Consider the following 27,169-nt stretch of genomic DNA (forward strand, 5'->3'; position numbering starts at 1 on the left):
TTAAAAATACTAATTTTCCTTGCAAGAACATTTACAAAGCTTCTATGTACCCTATATATTTTAAAAAATATATGTATATGCATATTTAAATATATTCATATCAGGTCTTACCGTAAATCATTACAAAGAGACAGAGCTATATCATTTTTTGCTTTATTTCATTTTAAAAATTAATAAAGAGGAGAGAAGATTTGAAAATCCTATTTGTTCTTCATAAAACATTATATACTCAGTCTCAGATAATCTGACACATGACCTAAAATTTTAAATTTTTTAAAATAACTTTGCACAAATGTTATCTTAATAGGGGATATTTTGAAAAAAACTACTTTGCACATGTGTTATTTATGAGTATTATTTAAGCCTCACTTGTCTCAATTACCAAACTCATAATTGTGAATCATAAATCTATAATTCTATGAAGCCTTTTCTACCATTAATATGCAAAAATATTGCTAATATATTTTGCTGGTAATTGGATAAGATACAAAGCTGGGATGTAGAGAAAATTGAGAAATGAATGTTTGCCTTGACATATTTTATATTATTCCCACTTTACTATCAATTGGCTAAGTGGAGTTTTTCCAGGAGAAATAATAGACCATTATCAATGGCTTTGACTTTGATAGATTCCTAAACTGGGGAGTCTTTTTAATATTTTAAAGCCAAGCATATTTTTTATGTAAAAAGCACACAGATATCAAATTTAACATTTTGTTATATAATTAAATAAAAATACCACTTTTAAGTCTAGATGGAGTCCTCTATTTAATATGGAGGTTAAACACAAGAATATCTCAAGTCATTGTCAGTTTCTCAAAAAACAGTTTGATTTATATTTATTTTCCAAACACATACTTTGATGTAGGCCTAGACTTCTGATCCAGAAGCATGCAAGACATTATCTTATCCTGGGAGTTATTTTGGGTGGGAGCCAGTCTGCCTCTGTCATAAAGAAACCTATATATGATTCCTAAAGGATACTTTCGTGCAAAACTGCAATCAATGAGTCTACCACGGAGAGTTAACTGCAAAACATATCCTTTGACAATTCAATCTTTGAGTAGAATTGCTTACTACTAACAACCTGGATGCAGTAGATTGTGCACCCAAGAAATTTTTAGTTTCATATGAGCTGTTTGCTTAAGATAAACAGAAAAATTAGTTTATCCTTTAGAACTAAAATATTTATTTTGGTACTTCTTTTTTTGCTTGCCATTGTAATGTTGAAAATAATATATCTTTATATTTATTCTAAATTCAATTTCCTTCTTGCTTCTTTCCTACCACCACCTGAATTTGATAGGTGCAGAGTTTTAATTCATTGTAAATTATGTTTATAATTTTGGAGGTTATGCTTTAATTTGTATTTCTCAATTCATCATCTTGATGCTGACTTACAGATCATGAGTAAATGAACAGAGGTCTGTAGTTTGTCCCAACTCCTTCCCTTCATTCTTCCTTCCTTTTTTCCACTTCTGACAGTTCTTCTTCTACTCTCTAAATCAGGTGTTCCATGGTTTTTAAACAAGATGAATTTAAGAAGTAAAAAAAAAAAAAAGAAAATATCCTCTAAAATTTATGATTATATTATTAAAATTCACTGCAGATTTTTCATTCTACCACTAGAATATATCCTTGCTATCAATATTTTTTAATTTATACTTACTGACAAAGTAAATCCCTTATCTTTTTAGACCAACAGGAGTAAAACAAATTCCTTAATGTTTGAGGATCCAATGCTAGCTAAAACAGAGTTTCATCCATAATTTTCATACATAAAATTTACTTTGGTGATTAAGTTCTAAATATAACAAATAAAGGCTTAGCAATATGTCTTTCAAAGAATGTATTAGTAGCTGGAAATGAATCACCCATTAAGATTTCCATTTACTCTTTATGGGAGTAAAAGACACTTTCACAGTAATCATTGTTTTCAGAAATACTAACTTAAAAGGAGCAAAAAAAGGGTCTAGTATTTGTGAATAGATGTGTGTATGTATATTTCAATCTTTTCAGACTGCTATAAGAAAAATACCACAGACCATGTGACTTTGACAGCAAAACCTATTTCTCATAATTCTGGAGGCTTGAATCGAGGCATTGGGTGAAGGCTCACTTCCTGGTTCATACTGATATATATATATATATATATATATATATATATATATATATATATATATATATATATATATGCATTCATATACATACACTCATATATATTTTATATATATATACATACAAACATATAGGCACCTAATATAGGCACCTACCTGTCACACACACACACACACACACACACACACACACACACACACACACACGCATATATATGACTCACACAGCTTACATATTTACATTTGGTCTCTTGTTTTCTAGATATGTGACCTTGGACGATTAACATCTCTGAACCACAAAGATCCTATCTCAAAAATGGGGTTAGTAATCATTCTGACTATTTAAACGGTGGGAAAAAATTGAAAAAAACACTAAGGGGAGGTTTTTTTTTTTTTTTGGATACCAGAGTTTGAAATCAGGGATGCTTGATTTTGAGCCACATTCTGGGTCCTAATTTGCATTTTATTTAGAGACAAGGTGTCATTGAATTGCTTAGCACCTCACTTCTGCTGAAGCTGGCTTTGAACTCATAATCCTCCTGCCTCAGTCTCCTGAGCCACTGGGATTACAGGTGTGTGCCACTGCCCTGGCTATAGGGAGTGTTTAAAATACACAATATTGTTATTATCATCTGTTTTAATGGACATTCAACTACAACTAAAACTAACTTTATACTAACAGAAAGATTCAACCATGTTATAATGGTGACTGTATTAGCAATTCATCTTTCCCTTAACAATTGTAATCTAGAAATATAGGTCAATTTAATTAACATTAAATTTGATGTTAATAAACATTAATTGGTGTACTTTATTTTTTTACTATTACTATACACAAACGCAGTTATACTTTTAACAAGCTTCCCTCTCCTTTTTTCTTCTTCTTTTTTTTTTAAGTTTAACTTCTTCTCCTGGCAGAGTATTTGTTTCAAAAATCATGCAAACACAAAAGATTATTTTTTAAAGTAATGTTGATATTGATTTAGATTTGTGGTCTGCTTACCAACTTGGTAACAATGTTATTAAACTTGTGACTCAAATTTCTCATATACCAATTTTGATGATATGCATTTACCTTATAGAATAGGTAGGAGTCAATGAAATAATGCATGCAATAAACTTTCACTTTACACATATTATACACATAATAAATGGTAGTTTTTAAACTCATAGTTTTAAATTAACAACTATAGTTCCTAAATTACTATAAAATGCTTGTTTAAATTAGAAAAACAAATATATATATATATACACACACACACACACACACACACACTCATACTGTTTGGAGTGTTATAAGAGTTTTAGTCTAGCAAGGCAAGTATGGCTCTTGCCTGAAGAGAAAGATATTAAACATTAATAATATGCAACACTCTCAATTGAATCATGTTACGTTCTCCATGTCAACATGTTCTATCTTTAATTAACTGCATAAAGGTTACATTAAATGAATCAGAAGGAAGATTATACAGAGCACACTTCAGACTTTGCAGAGTTTTATCCAACCATAATCTTTGCAATAGTGATATTCTGAAGTGTGAGATGAATTGAAGGAGGTGTAAAAGCATAGACATTTAATGAGTGCTTTATCAGTGCTCTATCAATTTATATCTAAACTTCAATAAAATAAATCATTTCAGTGTGGTTTACCTCTCAGCACATTGACGTGTGCCATGATGGTTTATTATTTATGTATGTGTGTGTGTGTGTGGTGGTGGGGGGTGTCTACTATATTATAAAAGAATAATATCATTGGATCAAGTTTTAAAAGTAGGATTGCTAATTGTATCAAAAATTTATTCAAATTTATAAAATACAATGATACTGTACATTTGATATAAACAGAGACAAATAATCAAGATAAGGATATGATCTTACCCTCTTTATACTTACATATGCTATGGTCTGAATGTTGGATTCCCTGAATCACTAATATGATAGCATTAGGTCATGAGGACTCTAACCTCGTGAATGGGATGACTATCCTTACCAGAGAGACCCCAGAGAGCTAGCTCTTTCCCCATGTGAGTATGCAGTGGGAAGGCATGTCAATGAGGAAGCAAGTCTTCATCAGGCAAGCCTGGTGCCTTAGCCTGGACTTCTGTATTTCTAGAACTGTGAGAAACAAATTTCTGTTGTTTATAAGTCACACAGTCTAATGCACTCTGTTATGGTAGCCCAAACAAACTAATATGCCCATAATTACTTTTATAATAGTAATGAAATACTTATATAAATTACAGTTTATTATATTAAAGAAAATAAATCTCATTAACAAATTCAATATACCCAAAATGTGTGAACAGATAATGAGAATCAGATTTATTTACTTGCCTATTTTCTTATTTATGCACAAATTCTTCCAGAAGGAATTAAGTTGTTAAAGGTTATCATTTAATTGATATATAAATAAGAAATAAAATTTCACATACACATCACAAAACTTTTGATAGAATGATTTTTAAAAAAATCTTTATTTTTTAGTGTAGTTGGACATAATACCTTTATTTATTTATTTCTATGTGGTTTTGAGGATCAAATCCAGGGCCTCACATGTGCTAGGTGAGCACTCCACTGCTGAGCCATACCCCCAGCTGTTGATGGAATATTAATTGAAAATTTTCTCATGTGTTATACTGTAATTCTTGAAATAAAAATTTTAGGACTCATCATTGGACTTAAAGTTATTAAGAAGTAAAACCCAGGCAGTTACAATTCTAAGTGAATTACATTGGAAATGCTGTGGTATCTAGTTGTAAATACCCTGAATACAAAGTAGAGAGCTTTGTTCCCAGAACAATGTGGACCTCATTGGACTAGCAGTATTTTGAAAGTCAGCACCTGTGACATCAGACAATGGTTGCTACTTTTCCAAGGACGTAGATAAAAAGCAGTATTAAAATTATCCAACTCTTATCTACCTCTTAGAACACTTTAATTGGCTACTCCACACCATCCTCCATTAAAGATGATGCACCATTATTGGAGGTTCACTCTAGAATCATCCTGTAAGTAGTGGAGTACCCACTAGGATCCTATCCCTCACTTTTTCTCTTTCCACTCAATTCCTATGTTTTAGGTGTTGTCATTTAAATCCCATGGTTCTAGATATCATTTTACATGGTAGTAAATCTCAAATCAACATCTTTGGTAACTATTTTCCAACTAAGTACAAACAATCATCATCTGTCAGCTGAGACTCTTTAAGTTTCCTCTACAAACTACTCTCCTCAAATCAACTAGACTGACTTTGTCAAAAGGTATAAGTAACTACTGATTTCTTGCTTAAAAGACCTGTCAGTCAATCCTGCTGCAAGAACAATACAATCCATCTCAGATCAAAAATAATTTAAAAAGATATTTCCTATCCATCCACCTGGACACACACACACTCATACATAAGAGTTATTAAGCATGTTTAAATGCTTTCTAAATTGTACATAACTTTTTTTGTGTTAATCGTGGTGGTAGTACTAATGATGATGAAGATTCTGATGAAACAATGCCCTGACAAGACCTTTTGTCCTGGGAATACCAGTAGGTAATTCCAACTAACAATGTGACACATAGTTTCTATCCAGAACTAAGATCATATATTTGCCCTACATTGGGCTCAATTCTCTCAGTGATAATGTGGTTAAAAACTACTGATTTTATTAAACACTGTGTAAAAGATTTATAAATGCTACTACATATGGATTTCTTAGCAATGTATAGAGTGCACCAGATGATTTTAGAAACTTTGCTTAAATAGGCAGAACTGATATTCATTTCCTCTTTTCTACTCTTTTTATTTATTTATTTATTTATTTTTCTTTTTTTAATTAGTTGCTCGTGACAATACAATGATCTTGACATATCATACATTTGAATCAAATGTTACAGGATCTGATTCAGGTTACTTACAGAGGTATTCTATTTTTCTATCTCTAACTTAGTTAACTTTTCTGTTTTCATGCATTTTAGTTAATTTCACAATTTTGTGGGTTAACTTTTCTGTTTTCATGTATTTTAGTTAATTTCACAATTTTGTGTACTCTTAGACATTCTTAGAAAGTAAACACATATGTGCTTATATAATACATATGTATGTACACACAAACATGCAGATACATGTAGATACTAGTAATTTTCTCATTGAAATTTTTGTAAAAACATTTTAAAAGACTTAAAGAGATACAGCATACATATAAAATATTGAGTTTTAGTAGTGTAGGTTTTGTAAGTGCTGAAATTAATAAAGCTGAGCTTAGCTGAGATCAAGTTTGAAGGTTCAAATTCCACTATTCTCAATCTTGTTTTATTTGTCTTCCTGAAGATCTCAATAGCTTTAGTCATAAGCAGATTTTTTTCCTCTCATAAAGGTCAGCTTCTACTACTGAAATTCTGATTCAGCACAATAATTAGACTCCTGTTACTAGGCAGATGAAATTTTCAGAAGATCCTTCCCATATACATAGTCCACTTAATATCAACATTTTCTTCATTAGAATATTACCAACTTTTCTCACTTCCACTGAATTGAGCTCAATATGTGTAATATTGCATAATTTGATGGCAATTTTGTTCAAAAATTGTAGTCTTAAAATATTTAAAAGAATAAGTGTGGTTCAATCACTTAAGAAATAAAATATTTCAATTCCATTGAAATATTCTCTAAATAGTAATCATTTTGCTTAATTCAGTATTCTTACAGTTTGGTAAGAACTTACATTATGCTTTATTTCTAAAATATACTTTATATCTATTTTATTAAAATCCATTCAAATGTTTTATTGTCTATATTGTTTTCCAAATTGCTAATTTTTCTTCAATGTCATTTTGAGAATAATACACCTTGACTATCTTACTAATGATCATCCATCTCACACATATTGAATAAATTCTACATATATGTGTGTATATACATATAAATATACACACATTTATGTATGAACCTTTTTACTTTATGAAAATATAAAGGTAAATATAAATTACCTTTAAATATAAAAATTTAAAGGTTGCTGCTAAATTTTCTTTATTATAAGTGATTCTATGAGCATATGGCCTTGTACAGCTGACTCTTTAGAGAAAAACTGTTGGGTTTTGAAAAAAATATATATATATATACACACACATACATATTAAGTTTATCTAGATATCATAAAGTTACTCTTCAAATTGGTTGTATTCATTTAAATTCCCAATAACAGGACACAGAAATATTTTTGCTCCATATCCTTGTCAAAACATGTTATTGTCAGACTTAAACGTTCCCAATCTCTTAGTGTGAAATGGTTTCTTATAGTAGTTTTAACTTGCAATCCTCATATTACTGTTGAGATTAAATATTTTTACACACAAATCACGTTTCCTCTTCCTTCAATTTTCTGTAGCTGTATTTTGTTCATATTATTGGATTACTTTCATTTCTCTCCCTCTCTGCTTCCTTCTCCACTTTCATCATTCTTTCTTCCTTCCTCCCCTCCCTCCCTCCCTCCCCCTCTCTCTTCCTTCCTTCCTTCCTTTGTAAATCAACTACATAACTAAGCATGCCAATTTAGTTGAAATGACATTCGAAGCCAACCTCTCTCAGGGAAGTAAGCAGTGTGTTGATTTACATTCTAGTATAAACTTCTAATCCAACTGCTGATCAACAACAATCAGCTAATTGGCTATTTCAAGAAACATTTTCTATTACATAGTATTAACAGAATTAATTTGGTAACAGCTTTCCCTTACTTTTCTTAAAAGGCTTATTTAGTTTGTACTTATCAATTTCTTGAATGTTTTGACAATTAAAATTAAATCACCATTTTTTTCCTAATAGTTTTTTTTTTGGTGTGTATTTTTGGGGGATAGATTTGAAAGTTCTGATGAAACATTTTCTCCTTGTTATATGAGATTTTTTTTCTTCAGTTACTATTAGAAGAAATTTTCCAAGTCATACAAATTTTACATTCATCCATATAGGGAAAGTCATTGTATTTTCATATCACTTGAAATCTCTTCTATATCCTTAATATGAATGACAAATTTCATGTCTACAGATTGGGTAGGGGATGCCGGTATAGCTAGTGAAACTTTATGTCAGTGTGCATATGGGAGGATGCTTTTCCTATATTTTTACATTTATTTTTGCCCAGAATCACACATTTCTCTTATTTTTTGCATTGAAATTAATGTATTATTGCCTTGAAGATCTTTCTTCCTTATAACTCATTTTTATCCTTTAGTATTTGTTTTCCTTTTGAAAGACATGCTTGAGATTTTTCTCAGATTTGAATGTTACCTCTCTGCGAATGTTTATATGCTGCTTTTTTCTATAATAATACTTTGACCATGTACAAAATTATAGGTTTTCAATTATTGTTTTTCTCATAGGTTGAAAGGTATTATTTATTCTTTCTTGAAAATGACTTTTCAAAACTCTGGTGTTAGTCCTGGTCATCTTTTATTTCTTTCTGTCACTGTTTAAAATCTCCCTGGCATCTTTTGTGTTTTATAGTTTTAATTCTATGTGTCAAGGGATGAGTTTTTCTCTTTGTCATGTGACATCGTTTGGAAGATTTGTGAATCTCCCCAAATAGAGTTATTTTAATTATTAGTGATCTACTTACACATTTAAACTGTGACTATTCCATATCATTTATCTTACTTTGGTGTTTTTAATGAGAATATTTTCAGGACATATAATGTGTTTTATTGCTAGATACTAAAGTTTCATGAATTAAATTAAAAACTGGAAATTATTTTGTTTATAAAACATGTGTGAAATGGTGATATAACAGAAATATTTAAGGAAATATATTATTTGAAAACTAAAACAAGAGAAATGTTTAAGAGTTTCACCACAGGTAGATGAGAAATCAAACACATATAACTTTTCCAAGAAGATACTATCTTTAGTCATGCATTTAAAAGCTCAGAAAGAAAATCTGGCAAAGGAAACTCATCTTCATTTTGTGAGCAACAAATAGAAACACATTTGCCTCTATCTACTGAAAAGAAGGAAAAATATTAACCACTGAATGTAATATGGACAAAGCCTTATCTTTAATTATTCAAAATTAAATGTTCACCTTTCATGTGAAAGAAAAGAAGGGTATATCTCTACAGATTGTTGAAGAAACTTTATTTGGTGTTTTAATCAGCTATTGGTTGCAATGTAGAGAAGGAAAGGTTTATTTTGACTCAGGGTTTCAGAGGTCTCAATCCATGGTTTTCTGAGTTCATAACTCTGGGTTGAAGGTAAGGTAGAAAATCATGGCAGAAGGGTAAGAAGGGGATATGGCAATCAGGAAGCAGAGAGAGAAGTCTACTCACTAGGGACAAAATATAATTCACAAAGGCAGGCTCCAGTGACCTACCTCCTCCAGCCACACTTTTCCTTCTAGAGTTACGACCCACTTAATCCATATTGGTGGATTAATTCACTGATTAAGCCACATCTCTTATAATCTAATACTTTAGCCTCTGAATGTTCTTGTGTTGTTTCATACATGAGTATTTTGGAGGACACTGCATATCTAAACCACAACATCTGGGAAGCAAACAAGGTAATTGGAATAAGGAAAAAAACAAAAACACTTTCATTGTGCAAATTCTGTAATTAATACTTAATTCTGTAGAGATGACCTTAAGCATTTTGTCTATTGTTAATTACTATAAAAATAAAAACATTTAAACATATTTTAATTATTTTTTTTCCTAACAAAAAGTGCCTGTTTCTTTCTTAACTTGAAAATTACCTTTTTGGTGGTATTTAAGGAACATTATGACATTATAGATTTCCTGTGCTGAGGCATCATGCTGATTCATACAAGTAGAGAGAAAGTATCACACTATGATGTGCCAGCCTCTGAGACTGAGGAGACATATTTTCTTAACAAGCCACACCGAGGAATTTTCTTCAGTGTAAAATCTCTTTTATTTTTTTTTCCAATATGATTCTTCTAAAATACATATATTTCAAACACCTCACTGAAAAAAATTTTTACTGGGTGTTAAAGGAAATGATCTGGATTAAAATACACATATCTGATCAGTACATTCTGGAAAACTGATGTCATCACATGTGAATAATTTTAAAAATACCTAAAAACTTTAATTTTAAAACTGATACATTTTCAGAAAATTATTAAATATTATGTTGAATTGTTGCAATTGAGTTAATCAGGATTTTGTAAGTATTTTGTATTAAAATTTAATATTATTTGTTTAAGGATAAAAAAATTAAGTGTACCATTTGAATTTGAATAGTAGAATTAAGAAACTAAGAATAATTAAGGAGAAAGGCAAGGGAATGGAACAGTATGAGAAACACAATCTATCTCTCATCACTAATCATTACTGAAAAACTGTCAACAGAAAATGTCTAAATGTCTTCATTATCCAAGAAACATAAATCATGAAGTAGTAGTATAAGCCTGATATTGGGGACATGAGGGAAACACAAAAAGATTTGAGAAATGAACAAGTAAATGTGGTTGCCACTAAGAAAAACTGTGATTGAAGCAGCTACCAGATGGATCCTTCTCATTAAATCTTCTATATGCCTAGGTTTTTCTTTCCTTTATTTGAAAACCATGTTTATGCATCACTATGGAAAATCATCAATAGAGTTTTATCAAGTTGAATATATCTATCATAGGGTCCTACTCAGTATACAAGATAGTTCTGTGAACTGAGGTTTTTTAAAAAGAAAATGCTGTAGGAATTTGTACACCAAACTAATACCTTTGTTAGTTTTCAGTATCAACCTGAAGAAAGATATGTTCATGTTTCTCGTCTTGGGTCAGGGGGTTATTATTTCTGTACTAACATACATGCTATATAAAGAGCTATGAATCTTTTCAGGAACATTCTTGATGTGGTTATTTATGTCTATCCTGTCTATTAGAAGCAGGCATGAAATTTTTTTCATTCAATGTAGCAGTCTACATGGAACAACAAAATGAATGTATTCTTTAACTCATAACTTCTATATCCAAATATAATAATCATAACACAAGCACATATGTATTTTGTATTCACACGTTTTTCTATTCATTTTCATATTTAATTACATAGCAGAATATAGAATTCAAGCAGAATATAGAATTTCTCTAAAGTCACACAATTAGCATATTGAACAGACTACCGTTGTCTTATTTATTTATCTATTGTGATTTTCTTCTAGATCTCCAATGACATTTTTAATCTCATGTATTTGAGAAGCCTTAATTGTCACTTCTAGATAATATTGCAAAATGTTTTTTCTCTTTTGGGGGGTGTTATTTAATTAATAAATTAATTACTATGTTAATAAATTAGGCAAGTATGTTGATATTTCCAGTTATTGATTATTATGTAACAAACTATTCCAAAGTTAAATAGCTTAAAACAACCACCATTTTATTATGACCCATCAAGAATTAGGGGGAGAGTTCAGCTGGGTAATTGTTCGGCTTCTAATGTCATTACTCTATAACACTCAATTAGCTAAGAGTTGTCTGCAGCATCCAATATGACTTCACCCACACAATGTGTATAGCTGTAAGGCTAGACTCAGCTCACACTGTTGACCTACCTGCAGCTTCTTCACTATATGATCTCAGGGTTTCAGAGTTTCTTAAGTAGCTGCTGGCTTCATATAGTTGTTGGCATTATAAGAGGTTTTGGTGAAAGCTAAGAGCCCTTTCTTCTTTGAAAATCCTAGACCAATTCACCCTATTCCACTTGCCAAGCTAATTAATTAATCCAGCTTGTTTAAAGGGGAATTGAATTTTTCCTGCACTCTCAATGAAAGGAGTAGCAAAAGATTTGCCAATATCTTTAATCTATTATGATAATTTGGCAAAATGATGCTTCATATCAGTATTCTCTATTGCTCCTAAATTTTTGAATTTTAATATACAAAACTCAGAGTATGTGCTCCTTCATCATTCCACACCTTTGTTTTCAGATTTTCAAATTATAGCCCTGTCAAAATCATGTGCTTATTAAATTTGAAAATGTATGGCTGTGAATGTGTATTTCACACTTTTATTTTTATTCTGACATACTAAACATTTTCCTACAGAAAGTTTAAGAATTGATCTTGAACAAAATTTATAAATTGGTATAAACAAAATAAAAATCTGTGAAAGATGCTGAGAGATTGAACATTTTCTATTGGAGTGTATGAAAATTTTAGCCCCCAAGCACTTCCCTCTGGTCCATCTGAAAATCCCAAATGGGCCAATAAACAGTAGCTAAGCTGAGACTCCAGGCTTGCTTTCCCTGCATTCCATCCCCTACAAACATCTGTTTCCTCCTCTTTTCTAACATTTTTAATAGTGAACAGCACTGAGCTAGGTACTTGTCTATGCATGTATGATGTAATATTTACAATTCTTATTTACTAATTTAATATCAAATCTAGGCATTAATTTAGTAATCCAATGAAGTAAGTGAGATACAATTTAAACAAAGAAATAATAATAAAGAATCTTATATTTACATTCTTCCCAAATTCTCAGATTTTGTAACAAAGGACTAGAGAATAGAAATATTGAAAAATGGCAGATTATAACCATTTTGTGAAATAGAACATTATTTTGACTCTAACGTAAAATATTATTTATATTAGCTATCAATGGCTGTATGCCATTATTCAAAATTTAATTGCTAAAAATATTACACACATATTATTTCATAGATTTTGTGGATCCAAAATATGGATGTGACTTAGGTGGATCCTTCTTTTACAGGCTGCAATGCAAGAGTTGAGCTGAAGCATCATCTCAGGCTTGAATATGGGTTGGCTCCCCTTCCAACTCTCTCAGTGACTGTTGATCAGGTTCATGTCTCACAGGCTGAGTAAGGTAATTCGTTCCTTGGTGGCTATTGATGCTGCTAGCCATGTGGACTCCTCACAGGACAGGCCAAAACACAGCAGCTGGCTTCATCAGAATGAGCAAAAGAAGCTCCAAGACATTAGGACACTTTTTTAAAAATGATTATCTATTATTACAGGTAGTACCACACCATTTTTAAAAATTTTGTTTGTTTGATTCTTTGTTTGGTATGCAGGAGCACTTAACCACTGAGCCGCATCCCCAGCCCTTTTTATTTTTTATTTTGAGACAGGGTTTCAATAAGTTGCTTGGAACCTTGATAAATTGCTGAGGATGGCTTTAAACTCATCATCTCCTGCCTTAGCCTCCCAAGTTGCTGGGACTACATCACTTTTGCAGTATTTAATTCCTGAGAAGCAAATCATTAGGTCCACTCCATACTCAAGAGATTACCAAAGAGTACTAATACCCTATGCAGGGATAACTGGAAGTCATTTAAGAAGCTGTCAAGGATAATTATGAGCATATTTAAAACTTTTAATTAATTTACACTTCTCTAAGATAAATATATTGTCAGTTTTTGTAAGTGTAAGCTTATTTCTTGTCAACTGACATATTTGAATTATGATGTGTCTTTATTTCAGTGGATAAGTGTAAGAGTATAAATCTTTGGTTTGAGTTCTTTTATTTATTTATTTTATCTTTGCTTTTTCTTAGCCTCAAAATACCAAAGCTCAATGAATCATCCCATCTTCATTGTGTTCAGCTCATAAATATTACAAAATATTTATACCTAGAAAAATCACAAAGTATTTATACTTAGAAAATGTTTTTTTTATATATTCTTTCAAAATCATGTACAATGGAAGTATAACCCTTGTATACATCTAGCCAAATGCAAAGCACATATTTTAGTTTCATTAAGTGTTATTTAGGGCCGGAGCACAAAATCTATAAACATGGTTCCAGAGTAAGATACACACGGCATATGGTGTCTTAAGTAAGTTGAAGCACATAAAAGGAAAATCTTATAATTGTTACACTTAGTAAAATTAGCACAAGCAAAGTTAAATAAAAAGTTTGAAATTTTTTAGTAGTAATATGAAATAAATATTATTTATCTATAATAAATGATATTTCTATTATTATAATGATACTTCTGTTATTATTATTTCATTGATTCCGTAAAATTTATAAAAAAATAGAATATTATGTAACATTGGAATAGAAATTCTCTTGTTATATAGTTGATGATTATTACCAAAACAGGATTGACATAGGTGACAATGTTAGTTGAATATTAAATGACATTATGTTTTCTACCTTTCTCCTTTAACTTTAAAAAAATTTGATATTCATCTTTAATGACCACGTAGAAGATATTAGGATATATAGATCCTGAAAAAAATTTAATTTGAATGTTTTGGTTGTACTTATGTATAATTAATTCTTTTATTTATATAGAATTCAGGTACTTTATAGAAAGCTAAACATTTTTATAAAAAGCATTTGTATTTTTTTCACTTTTCCTTCTTTGAGATCATTTTATTCATTCTTGGCTTTCAGGGTATTTCCACCTTTTCTGGGCAGTAATCTGTCTTTACTTTCATTATATTATGGGGGAGAAAAGATGCTCTTCAAAGGATAGGATCACCAATAAAACTGTTTATGACAATTTGGAATGGAAAGATTATGTGAAGAAAAATAAAAATGTCAAAGGTCTGCATGTCAATGAATTAACTGGTGGGCACATGGTCATAAGATTTCTAACAATGATGGATGATGTTATACTGAAAAGATAAACATGGAAAATTAGTCTGTTTTTACAATAAGCAGGTCTTTACTTCCTTAGTAATTCTGGTCCTTTATTATCATTTTATAAGGGTGAATGTTAAAATATTTTGTTAATGTACTACTCTTAGAATCTATTTCCAGATTAACAACAACAACAAAAGCCTAATGCAAATGAAAACATTGGATTACTATAAAACCCATTATGTATTTTATCTACAGTTAAATAGACTTATTTGTATAAATACCTGTTTAATTTCATCAACTTATAATTAATAACTTTGAAGTCTGTTTAATTTTTGTAAATATGTAGATAGTATAGGTAATACTATTTTCCTGCCATGCTAATACAGTGTTATAACTCTGATTTCTATGACTTTTGTTGCTCCCACAGTTCCAACTAGTAGGAAATCCCAAACCTCCATCTTCACACAACTTCCCCCCATCCATTAATTTAGTTCCTTCTGTGGGTTGAATGTTTGTGTTTTCCCACATTCATGTAATGAAGTTCTAAATTTGACTATTTGACAAATCTGCTATTTGACAATGTTTGGAGGGGCTTTACTTTTTTTTTAATTTCAAGTACAGGATGTTTTATTATGAACATTTCCAAAATACAAGTTTTAAAAAATTCCATTATTAGTATGTACATGCTTGCTCCAGTAACCAATATTTTTAAAAATATTTAATACTCCTGCTTTGCCAGAGAGTGAAGCATTGTTCACCCTTTCTATGATTCTGTAAACTAAGATGCTTCTTCCTCCTGTCCCCAGGACTGTCAGAGTTGGAGAGGAAAGGCTACAGTTTCATTCACTTCCCACAGCAGGTTACCACAAATGTTTGCAAATTCTTTTAGAGGAAGATAATAAAAGATGGCATATCAGAAGGTCTTACCCCTTTTCAAAGACATCTGCAATATCTCTCACCCCACATGCACTTCCACAATGTGATTTTGTCACCTACTTTCTGCTGCTTTCCCAAGAAATGAAGTCTTTTTAATCTCCTTGAATCCTGGTGATCTACAACTACACAGACCTCTAGAATATAGCAGAAAAGAAGTTGTGTCCATTCTGGGTTCAGCCATCAACTGGCCTAGCAGCTTCTGTATCCTTCCATTTGGATCACTTAGTCTTGACTTGTTCCATCTGAGAAACCAAACAACGTGCTATGAGATTTACAAGCCAAGAGGAGAGACCACATGCAGGCATACTGATTGACCAACAACCACTACTGCCAGCCACAAGAGGCTGCCATCTTGGATGACCAGGACAGTCTAGTCTTCAGATGACTGCAACCCCAGCCACCATCTAACTGCAATGACATGAGCTATCCCCCAGAGTGTCATTTGTTTTTAATCAATATAATTTAAAAAAAATCCTCGTTGGGTGATGTGGCTCAAGCTGTACCATGCTTGCCTGGCATGCGCTGGGTTCCATCCTCAGCACCACACAAAAATAAAGATGTTGTGTTTACCAAAAACTAAACAAATAAATATTAAAAAATTCCTTTTCTCTCTCTCTCTTTAAAAAAAAATCTGACTTAGTCCTATTATGATGTTTCACAGATGGTAAAATGGATGCGCAAAGAAGAGTGGGAATTTTGAATTGTTCCTTCATGGACACAGTCACCCATGTGGTGGCCAGGTCTGATATTATTATATATACATGACAAATTGGAATAGGGGTATCTAGTTATCTATTACTGTAAAAAATTTTCTCTAATTTCAGTGGATTAAAACAACTATTTATCATCTTTTACCATATTTCTGTGGGTTGAGTGGATTTATTTAACCTTTAATTAAGTTTTAGTGAGGTCAAAAGGTGAGTTCTGATCCAGTGGGATCAGTGTATTTATAATAAGAGCCTCCAAAATTCCCTCTCTTTGTCTGTCTCTCTATCTCCTCTCTCTCCTCTCTCCCTCCTGCCTGCTTCTACTATGTGATGATAGAGGCAAAAAATGGTTATCCAAAGTCAGGAAGAAAACCACCATGAAAAGCTGAGTTGGCTGGCAAAGTGATCTTGGAATTCTCAGTGAGAAAATGAATTTCTGTTGTTTAAGTCCCACAGTCTGTGGTATGCTGTTATGGCAGCCTGAGCTGACTACAGCAGCCACCATTTCACTCAGTCCACAAGGTGCCCTCAACTTTCTAACAGGAGAACCAAGAACTACACCTGGAAATAAATTCCTTTTATATTTCCTTCTTTGTTCCTTGATGAAGGATGGGCTGCTTTTCCAATGCTGTCAGAAGGAACTGTTTTAGTTGGTTTTTTTTTCATTCTTGAGACCAAAAGACCTGACAAGAACAATTAAAGGAGAAAAGTTTATTTTGGGGGCTCACAGTTTCAGATGTCTCTTACCATGGATGGTGAACTCCATTCCTCAGGACTCCAAGGGATGCACGACATCACAGCAGAAGGATATGATAGAAGAATTCAGGTCAAGACATGGCTACTGAGAAGCACACACAGAGATTCCACTTGCTATGGACAGAATGTATACCCCACAAGCACACCTCCAAGTACCCACCTCCTCCTGCCACACCCAACTTGCCTACAGTCACAACTCAGTTACTCCCTATCAGGGGAGATTACTCACTGATTAGGTTAAGGCTTTCATAACCCAGTCAGTTCACTGCTAAACTTTCCTGCATTGTCTCACATGTGAGCTTTTTGAGACATCTAATAGTGAAACCATAGTAGGACCTGACAGGCAATGTCTCAAAGACTAGAGTGCTGCTGGCCCATACTAAGCCCCTAGGATGACTAGCTCTTGTATCTTAGAATTTCATGTTAAGCCATTTTTTATACTGTGTATCTGCTGGCTTAGGGTATCAGAGAATGGAGGATTCCTAGAGAAAGGAATGAACGCTTCTCAAAGAACCATTAGGCTCTGGACCCACATTCTGAGTCTCAAGACTTCCTTCATCATTCTTGTTTTCTACCTAATGACACATATGTCACAAAGACCCGTATAAAGCATGCCTTTTGTTATTTTATTAAACTATGAAACTTACAACTCTATTTTAAATTGCATTATCTTAAAAATGCTCATATAGGAGCTGGGGTTGTGACTCAGTGGCAGAGTGCTTGCCTAGCACGCATGAGGAAATGGGTTTGATTCTCAGCATGCCATATAAATAAATAAAATAAAAGTCAATTGACAACTACCATGGTTTTTTTTTTTTTAAAAAAAGTTGAGGTAACTTTTGAAAATATGTGAGTGAATGTATATGTGTTCAACATATATATTAGAATATATAATTATACATTTTAGTACACTTACAACAGCTGGATTGTTTTGATATAATGGAAAACATGAGTAATTTAATTTTTGATATAATGGAAAATATGAGTAATTTAATGTGTTTACTTCATAGTTAAAATTTTTTATTGCATAGAACAATTTTCAAGGTATAGGTTTATAAAATTACTCAGGGGATATACTTCAGGGAACTATCCATGAGAAAGTAAAATTATCAGGGAGTTGAAGTTTACTAATAAAGTTCACAATGATTATTTATTGAATATGATTGAATTTGACCTACACTTTTCTGGAGATATCACATCACTACCACATTAAATAATGCTTATAGTGTGTCTGAAGAACTAGAATTTCTTATATTATACCTCTGTTCTATCTGGCCCAAAATATAAGTGTCAATCAGAAGATGAAAAGAGAGAAGTTGTGGAAACTCACAGGTCATTTGATATCAGTGAACACAGAACTGCCACTGTAAAGAATTTGAGTAAACTGAGCTAGACCTTCAAAGATTGAGTGAGCTTAGAAATCATATTCATATCTCACTAAATTTTTGTGAGAGTGAATGAGTTTGTACATGAAATATCTGGGGAGCAGCTCTGCCTATATTCTTTGGAGTTTTATAGATCTTTATAAAAATTTCTAATTGTGTAATTTAGGCAAAAATTATTAATATCTCTCTCCATCAATTTAATCAGCTTTAAATTATTTTAAATGACTGCCTCAGAATTACTTTGAAAATTATATAATGTGTGTAAGATCTTCATGCCTTAATAGATTCCCGGAAAATGATAAGAATCATTACTTGAGAGTTGGGAACACTAACTTATTGCTTCTCATATTTATTTCAGCAAGGAAAGGTGCACATTAATGAGAACATCACATGCCGATGTGGTCTGAGCCTTTATTTTGTACATTTGTTCTGTCAGTCACATGGGTTAGACTGCAACTTGAACTTACACCTCCTCTATCCAGTTTATGAGCTTGGGTGAATAAACACTTAAAATATTATACAACCAGAGATATGAAAAATTGTGCTCTATATGTGTAATAAGAATTGTAATTCATTCTGCTGCCATATATAAATACAAAATACTATGTAGATGTAGAAAAGAAAGGAAAAGCATGTTTTATAATTTATTTTTAATTGGTAAATGAAGGAAATATACATATGCAATATAAAAATGAGAGAGGAAAAATCAAAAATAAATTTAAAAATTAGATTAGCTACCTAATTACAAATAAAAAAAATTCAAGACTAATAGTCAACTTGAATTCTGGTTCCTTTATAGCAAGAATTATCTTTATTCATCTTCATATTTATAATGGTCCTTCACTCAGCACTTTACTCAATAAACAGTAGTTGATTGACTGTCATTTGAACATATGCTGACAGCTTATTTCAATTGTTCATATCTTAAAATAACCCAACACATTAAATATCTCTAAGCAATGTCTTTTAATGATTGACAAGCTTTATTAATTAATATAGCTTGTAATGGACTTATTAAGATCAAGCATAATTGGGTTCCATTTTGACACATTTGAGTAATACATTTTTTATCCATTGTACTGCTTTTTAAGCCTTGGCAATCTTAATGGCATGTCTGAGTCACCTTTTCTGTGGCTTAATGCAATATCGGATAGAGGACGTAATGAGTGGAAATGTATTTAAAGGTACAAATATGCTCCTAAATTATCATTCCATTCTGTGACATTTGGTAGTTAAAATCTATTCCAATTAAACTCTTTTGAGATAGTAATTTATGATGAGAAGCAAGAATATTCAAAATACTTAAATGCTCAGAAGCTTTATTCTATTAAAAGCATAGATGTCCAAGAAAGATTTCAGAGCATATCTACAAGAAGCAGAATCTGCCTATGGTAAGGATTATTAGTGACATTAAGTTTACATAAAGTATTTATATTTCTAAAATATTGCTAATGTATATGGTAAACAATATAATTCCTCATTGTGGGGTATATTTAGATGACATTTTCAAACAAATAAACATGGATATGTTTAAGCCATTTAGCTAAGGTTCAAATATTTCTTATCAAAATTTAATTAAAATTTATTTTTATATATATCAACCTTTTTTGGTTCAAATATTTTGCATATGGATTAAGTATCACTAGTCAGGATGAGTAGTTTTGTTTAGTGGAAATATGACTAAACAAGATAAAATTGAAATTGTTTTATTTATTTTAGAAAATGGCTTGAAGATGCAGTTCTCAAAACGAATTCCATGAAGTGTTTGAGTTTAGGTGAAATCCTAATATATTGAATCAATATATATTCTCAGCAACACTGTGTGTCTGGCAGGAAATGAAACAGACAAGGTAGTTGCCCTTGTGGAACTGATGTTGAGGGACTTCCATCTAAAAGAAATGAACATACACTTAATAGGTTAGATTATGATAAGTGTAGAGAGCAGGATAAAGCAGTTTAGGAGGTTGGAGTGCAATGACATGAGTGGATAAAATTTTACACAGTGTATTACTGGAAGGTCTCTCGAATAAGTAGTTGTTAGAGCAGATGTAATGCCGTGTGAGTGAGCCATGGACTACCTAGTGGCCGAGTCAAGAAAAGAACAAACATAAGGGCCAGTAGTGTTAATGACCTTGGAACTGTAGGATGGTTGAGGAGTCCAGTGGGCTTGGGGAGGAGAAGAGAAAGTTAGAAGATGAAGCTAAAGATGTTCAGAGCAGTGAGAATGGTGGACATTGCAAAGACTTTGGAATTTATTCTGAGTGGGGAAAGTGGTTTGGGGAGGGTTATGAATAGAGATGAAAATGGCAATGAATAATTGGTAGCAACTATGTATCACTTCAAAATGTTAACCATATTAAAATGCATTATATCAGTATGATGTTATATATACATTATTGGATGTATTAAATTCTTATTTCAAACATGTATCATATTTTGAGAAAATATAATAATTATTTTTCCTAATTTAAAAAATCTTGATGCATATTACTTTTGATGAATATGCTAAGAATACATTAAACATTTTAAACTGTTTTAAGGTGAAGTTTATTTGTAAAACTCTGATCTAGACACATAAGTTTGAAACATGTAATTATGCTACTTAATTGCCCAATCCTGAGTCAATCAACTGAATTTCTTTGTAACTTGCTTTTGTTTTTGTTTTTCTGCTATAAAACAAGTGTATTGGTTTGGATGACTTCCAAGGACACTTATAGCTTTCATGTCCTGTAAAATTTCTATTTTCCCAACTATCAGAGAAACTTCTAAGGAAGTAATATTCTCCAAAATCATATTTTAAATCTTAATAAATTTCAGAATTTGGAGAATCATTGATTTCTTGATGTAAACCACCATAATACTAGAAATATTCAATACTTTGATATTGTATACTTTGCTATTATAAGTAATTTATAAAACTATACTTTGTGTATACTTTGCTATTATATATACTTTGCTATTATACTTTGCTTTATAAGTAATTTATAAAACTAAATATACTTTGCTATTATAAGGTTTGGTGCAAGAAACCTATGAGCAATCTTATGCAAACATTGCAAGCTCCAAAAAGTGTTACTTTTTTTTTCTCTTACACACTAGAAAGCAGATATTTAAACAAAGGAAAATAGCTCTATAAGGCAACATACCAATGTGCATTAAACTCCTTATGACTTGACTTAATTACATGTATTCTTTTGTAATTTGTCCATACATTCTTTTTAATTTTCTTTAATTTTCCCTGATCAGACATTTTAAAAATTTTCTCTAAGACCTGAGGTAGTAGGACTCATTTACAATGTTCCTTTGCTTCTCTGGCAGCTTTATGTAACAACTGATGCTGAGCAATCTTTACTTAAAGTTCCTCATCCCAGGCTCCCAGTTGTCCAATTAAAAACAGAATCACTGCATGACATTTGAATTATTTTTATACACCCAATGAAACTATGTCCAGTTTCCATTTCTGCAACTACCAAGAGAGAATCCCTTGTAAACACATTTTTTTAAATGAAATAAATTCAGGAATACATTCAAATTAGGAGCCAGATATATCTTTAAAATGAGTGTTGTTTGAATAAACTGAGATTAAGAAGCACAAGGGGCTGGGGTTGTGGCTCAGAGGTGGAGCGCTTGCCTGGCATGCTTGAGGCACTGGGTTTGATCCTCCTAGGTTTGATCCTCAGCACTACATAAAAATAAAAAAATAAAAGGTACTGTATCAACCCACAACTAAAAAATAAAATTTTTAAAAAAGAAGCACAAATATTCATTTGTGTATGTGCGTGTGTGTGTGTCTGTGTTTGTTGACATTTAAGGATGAGGGGACGTTTCTTTACTATGCACTTATGTTTCTAGTTTTCACAGATACTTTACAAATAGAGAAGCATGAGGTTATGTTTGAGATATGAGGTATCCCCCCAAAGCTATTATGTAAGACAATGCAAAGAAATGTGGAGGTGAAATGATTGGATTATGAGAGCTTTTTTTTAAAAAAATAATAAATTTATTTTTAGGTGGTGCTGAGGATCAAACCCAGTGTCTCACACATGGTAGGGAGAACTCTACTGCTGAATAACAACTCCAGCCCATAGATTATGAAAGCTTTAACCTGACAACTGATATGGATTAATCTGGCTATCACCATAATCAGATGGAGAGTGGCTGAAGGAAATAGATCACCGGTTCATGCCCTTGGGGTGCTGCAGTCTGACTGTGCACAAATAACTGGTAGGTCACTAGACACTTGTAGGTTCAAACAAGTCTCTTTGAGGTCTGGTGCTAAGTCCTGAGCTTCTTTCCTCTACCATGCCCTTCTGCTTCAACTTTAGGCCCAGAACAATGAACAGAGCCATTTATGGATGAAGTCCTCTCAAACATTGAAGGCTAAATAAATTCTTTCTCCTTTAAAATTTGTTTTGTCAGGTCTTTCTGTCAAAGCAGTAAAAATGATGACTAAAACACCTGACAAAGTGGTGTACATAAATGGGAAGAAAAAATATGTGAAAGACCTAGGGTTTAGAATAATCACAATTCTGAGGGGTGAGGGTATTGTGTTCCACTCCTTAGTTTTATAAGTAGAGTTTTTTTTTCTTTTTCCCTATTTAAGTAAATGTAAATGATTGCTTGTCATGGGTCCCAGAAGCAACATATCAATCTTAATAAGGATTTCTGTTAGTGATAACAGTAGGATGAGATTGGAAAGTGAGAATGCAGTGCTCGTTTATTGTGTGGTCCTAGTGCTAAGTAAATGGCAGAGGACATTTGATATGAGAAAGGAGCTATGATGTTTGTTTGGCAAGTAGAAAGAAACATTAGGGAAACGTGAATGACCAGCTAAAACTTGTAGACCAGCCTTTAAATTTTTATTTTGTGTTTTAACTGCTTATAAATCCAACTGCCTTACTCTCAAATGTTTCCTCATAGGTTATGAAATCTCAAGTTTATGACATCTAATTCATGTCATATTGTGGATAATGTCATTCCATAATTTCTGGAACAGATAACTTTGAATAGGAAATTGTGGTTATTTCCAAATGGCTTAAGCTAAATTGATCATAATTGACCACAGGTTGTCCATCATTCCTTGTATGAAAACTAATAAAATAGTTATTTGACTTAAAGACTCATTGGTCTTCAGATTTAGCATTTTCACCCATGAAGTGAAAAAGAATCTCTTATACAGCTAGATAAAGCATTCATGTAGTTGTTTTTCAATTTTCTTCTTGAATCACATTCTTAAGACCTATAATATAAAAAAAGTAAAAGGACTGTATTTTAGTCAGCTTTCTGTCACTATAAAAAAGTATTGGAGACTATCAACTTATAAAGAAAAAAAGGCTTATTTTTTGGCTCATAGAGGATCCAGTCTATGATCAGTCGGCCCCAAGACTCTGGGCCAATGGCAAGTCAGCTCACCATGGTGGGAGTGCATGGTGGAGCAAAACTACTTAGCTCCTGATGAGCTGGAGAGCAGGAAGGTGATTGGGGTCCTAGTATATCTTTTAAGGGAACACCCCCAATGACCTCCTACTAGGCCCCTCACCTCTTAAAGATTCCATTACCCCTCAAAAGGCACTTTATCACATGGGAATTTGGGAGAATTTGATATCTAAACCATAACAGGCAGTTAGTGTAATACAATGTAAAATAAACACATAATTTTTTATAATGGTAGTAGTATACAATCTATGTGATCTTTGAGGGAAAATCAAATTCTTAAGACATTGAAAGCATGATTCTAATTTCCTTAGCACTTCTAATAATTTCTTAATCTTTTTCCAGCAGTTGGTGACCATTCCAACTTGACCTATCTTTACAGACTTTGGTGGACAATACCTGGGATTGGTTCATAGTCTGAATGCGGAAAACTACATCTCTCAGACTCCTTTGCAGTTGGTGCTCTGCATGTGCTCAGGAATTTTCTACCACACACATTCTCATGGAAAATACAAAGGGAAGATCCTTCCACAAACTGCTTCTTGACTTTGACCAGAGGAGATTTTTAAACTCTGCGGTTAGGAAGAAAACATAAAGGTTATTTGAACGTGACACAGCAGAATGAGAACCATATACAGTATCTTACTCGTTCATCTCAAAGGAGTAACTAGGGCAACAAGAGAATGAGGAACATAAGAAAAATAGGTCTTACTTGCTGTCCATTTGCAACCTGGTGGGTACCAGAGTAGAGGCTTTCAAATAAAGTAAGTCCCACTGTGAGACACACAATAGCTAGTTTCCTGTTCTCAGGTTCAATAGTTAGAAAATGCCAAAGCTGGGATCTGAGCCAACTCTGCTCAGACTAGTGCACTACAATACCTCCACTTCAGGAGACGTCTGTATGATATACAATCACATCTTTGTACTAATATTTTTGTATCTTTTCTGGTTGGGCTAGGATTTGTGTCTTTGTTTAACTGACTCTGGTCTAGGGTTATGTTCAGTGTGTCTTAAACCATTCTTGTCTGGTGCTGTCTAATATGGGGCTGCTCTGTTCTCTATATCAGGGTCTTTATAATTAATTGCAAAAAATCATCAGTCTATTTATTGGTCTACAGTAACTAGAAATCCAGGTTATAAATATGCTGCTGACAGTCTTGTTGAAAGGATGCAGCCCTCCTGAACTTTCTTCCTGTAACCTAAAGGCCTCCAGGTATTTAGCACTCTGGGAGTAATGTAACTGAGGGCTTTCGGGTCCTGAATTTGTGTTTCTGAGCTCTTTGCTTGCTGCCTTCATGGTCAACATTCTCTTGCTTGAGGGGCTGGGGAGATTTTTTTTTTGAAGAAACAGGCACTCCTGAACTCCTGGGTCAGAGCTGAAAACAAATAGTTGTCATACTTCTTAGGAAGTATCACAGGAAGTATGCACTTAAATCCCTTGTCTGGGTAATAACAGTTCTGGTTTCTATGCTTGAATCATTTTATGTCCAAGAATCATGTCAATATTGGTTTTAAAATATGCATGCCATCCAAACTGGTTGTCTACAATTTTTCCATTGAAAGTGTTTTTCTTAACTAAATATTTCAGCATTTCCCCTCACATAGACAACAAAAAATGAGAAACTGAAGCTTATTATGAAAATAAACATTTAGACATCATCTGAAAAATCAAGATTAAATTCAAACTGATACAGTAAATTATACTTTGCTTTTTTGACAGATCTCCAAAAATGCATTTTTGACACATTCTGTCCGTATATTCCAATTTACTAATTATAACTCAATTTAAAAATTTTTTAAAGACTGCCTGCTGTCTGCTTTGTCCATGAGAGTATTCCCTAACCCTCTAACCCTAACACCCAACCCTAACCCTAACCCTAAATCATAACCCTAACCCCTAACCCTAAACCCTAAAACCTAACCCCAACCCTAACCCTAACCCTAAATTCTAAACCCTAACCCCTAAACTCTAACCCCTAAACCCTAAACCCTAACCCCGACCTCTGACCCCTGACCCTAACCCCTAAACCTAAACCTAACAATAACCCTAACCCTAAAACCCTAACCCTAACCCTAAAATCCTAACCCCAAAACCCTAACCCTAACCCTAAAACCCTAACCCAAAAACCCTAACTCTAACCCAAAAACCCTAACCCTAAAACTCTAACCCAAAAACCCTAACCCTAAAACCCTCACCCTCACCCCTAACCCCTACACCCTCAATCTAAACCCTAAAGCTAAACCTAACCCTAACTCCAAACCCTCACCCTCACCCTAAACCCTAACCCCAACCCCATCCCCAACCAACCCTAAGCCTTAGCCCTAGCCACAGCCCCTAACCCCTAGCCCCAACCTCAACCCTAACCCCTAACCCCTAACCTTAACCCTAGCCCCAGCCCCTAACCCATAACCCCTAACCCTAACCCCTAACCCTCTAACACTAACACCCTAACCCTAACCACCCCAACCCTACCCCTACCCCTAACCCTAACAACCCTAACCCTAAACCTTAAACCCTAACCCTAACAACCCTAACCGTAACCTGAACCCCTAACCTCTAACCCCAAACCCTAACCCTAAACCCAAACCCTAACCCATAACCCCTAACCCAACCCCAAAACCCTAAAACCTAATCACACCCCTCACCCTAAACTTAACCCTAACCAACCCTAACCCTAACCCTAACCGTAAACCCTAAACCTAACCCTAACCACCAAAACCACCCTAACCCAAACCCCTAACCCCCTAACCCCAACCCTAACCCCGAACCCTAACACTAACCCTAAACCCAACCCCTGACCCTAATCCCTAACACTAACCCTAACAATAACCATAACCCTAACCCTAAAACCCTCACCCTCATCCCTCAACCCAAAACCCTAACACCTACACCTTCACCCTAAACCCTAAACCTAACCCTAACCCAAAACCCTCACCCCTCACTCCTCACCCTAAACCCTAAACCCAACCCCAACCCTAAGCCATAGCCCTAGCCCCAGCCCCTAACCCCTAGCCCCAACCCCAACCCTAACCCTAGCCCCAACCCCTAAACCTAACCCTAACTCTAACCCTAACCCTCTAACCCTAACACCTTAACCCTAACCTTAACCCTAACCCTAACCCCAACCCTACCACTACCCCTAAACCCTAACAACCCTAACCCTAAACCCTAACAACCCTAACCCTAACAACCCTAAACCCTAACCCCACCCCTCACCCTAACCCTAACCAATCCTAACCCTAACCCCCTAACCCTAACCCCTAATCCTAACCCCTAA

General features: G+C 33.3%; 1 protein-coding gene and 1 pseudogene across 2 annotated transcripts in view; one reads left to right on the plus strand and one right to left on the minus strand.

Moving 5' to 3' along the window:
- LOC144373523 (transport and Golgi organization protein 1 homolog) overlaps window positions 1–27,169 on the plus strand; it is a 237,695-nt pseudogene that overhangs the window by 162,978 nt on the left and 47,548 nt on the right. The gene's annotated exons all lie outside the window — the stretch shown is intronic.
- Window positions 13,062–27,169, minus strand: part of LOC144373540 (axin interactor, dorsalization-associated protein-like) — a 103,427-nt gene continuing 89,319 nt past the window's right edge. Inside the window, exons 15-16 of the mRNA XM_078036583.1 lie at window positions 24,291–24,463; window positions 13,062–23,697 (exon numbers count right to left, since the gene is read on the minus strand). The gene's annotated coding sequence lies outside the window, so the exon portion shown is untranslated. The remainder of the gene's footprint in view (window positions 23,698–24,290; window positions 24,464–27,169) is intronic.

This window comes from Ictidomys tridecemlineatus, unplaced genomic scaffold (assembly GCF_052094955.1).
Source record: "Ictidomys tridecemlineatus isolate mIctTri1 unplaced genomic scaffold, mIctTri1.hap1 Scaffold_42, whole genome shotgun sequence".
NCBI classification, from domain to species: domain Eukaryota; kingdom Metazoa; phylum Chordata; class Mammalia; order Rodentia; family Sciuridae; genus Ictidomys; species Ictidomys tridecemlineatus.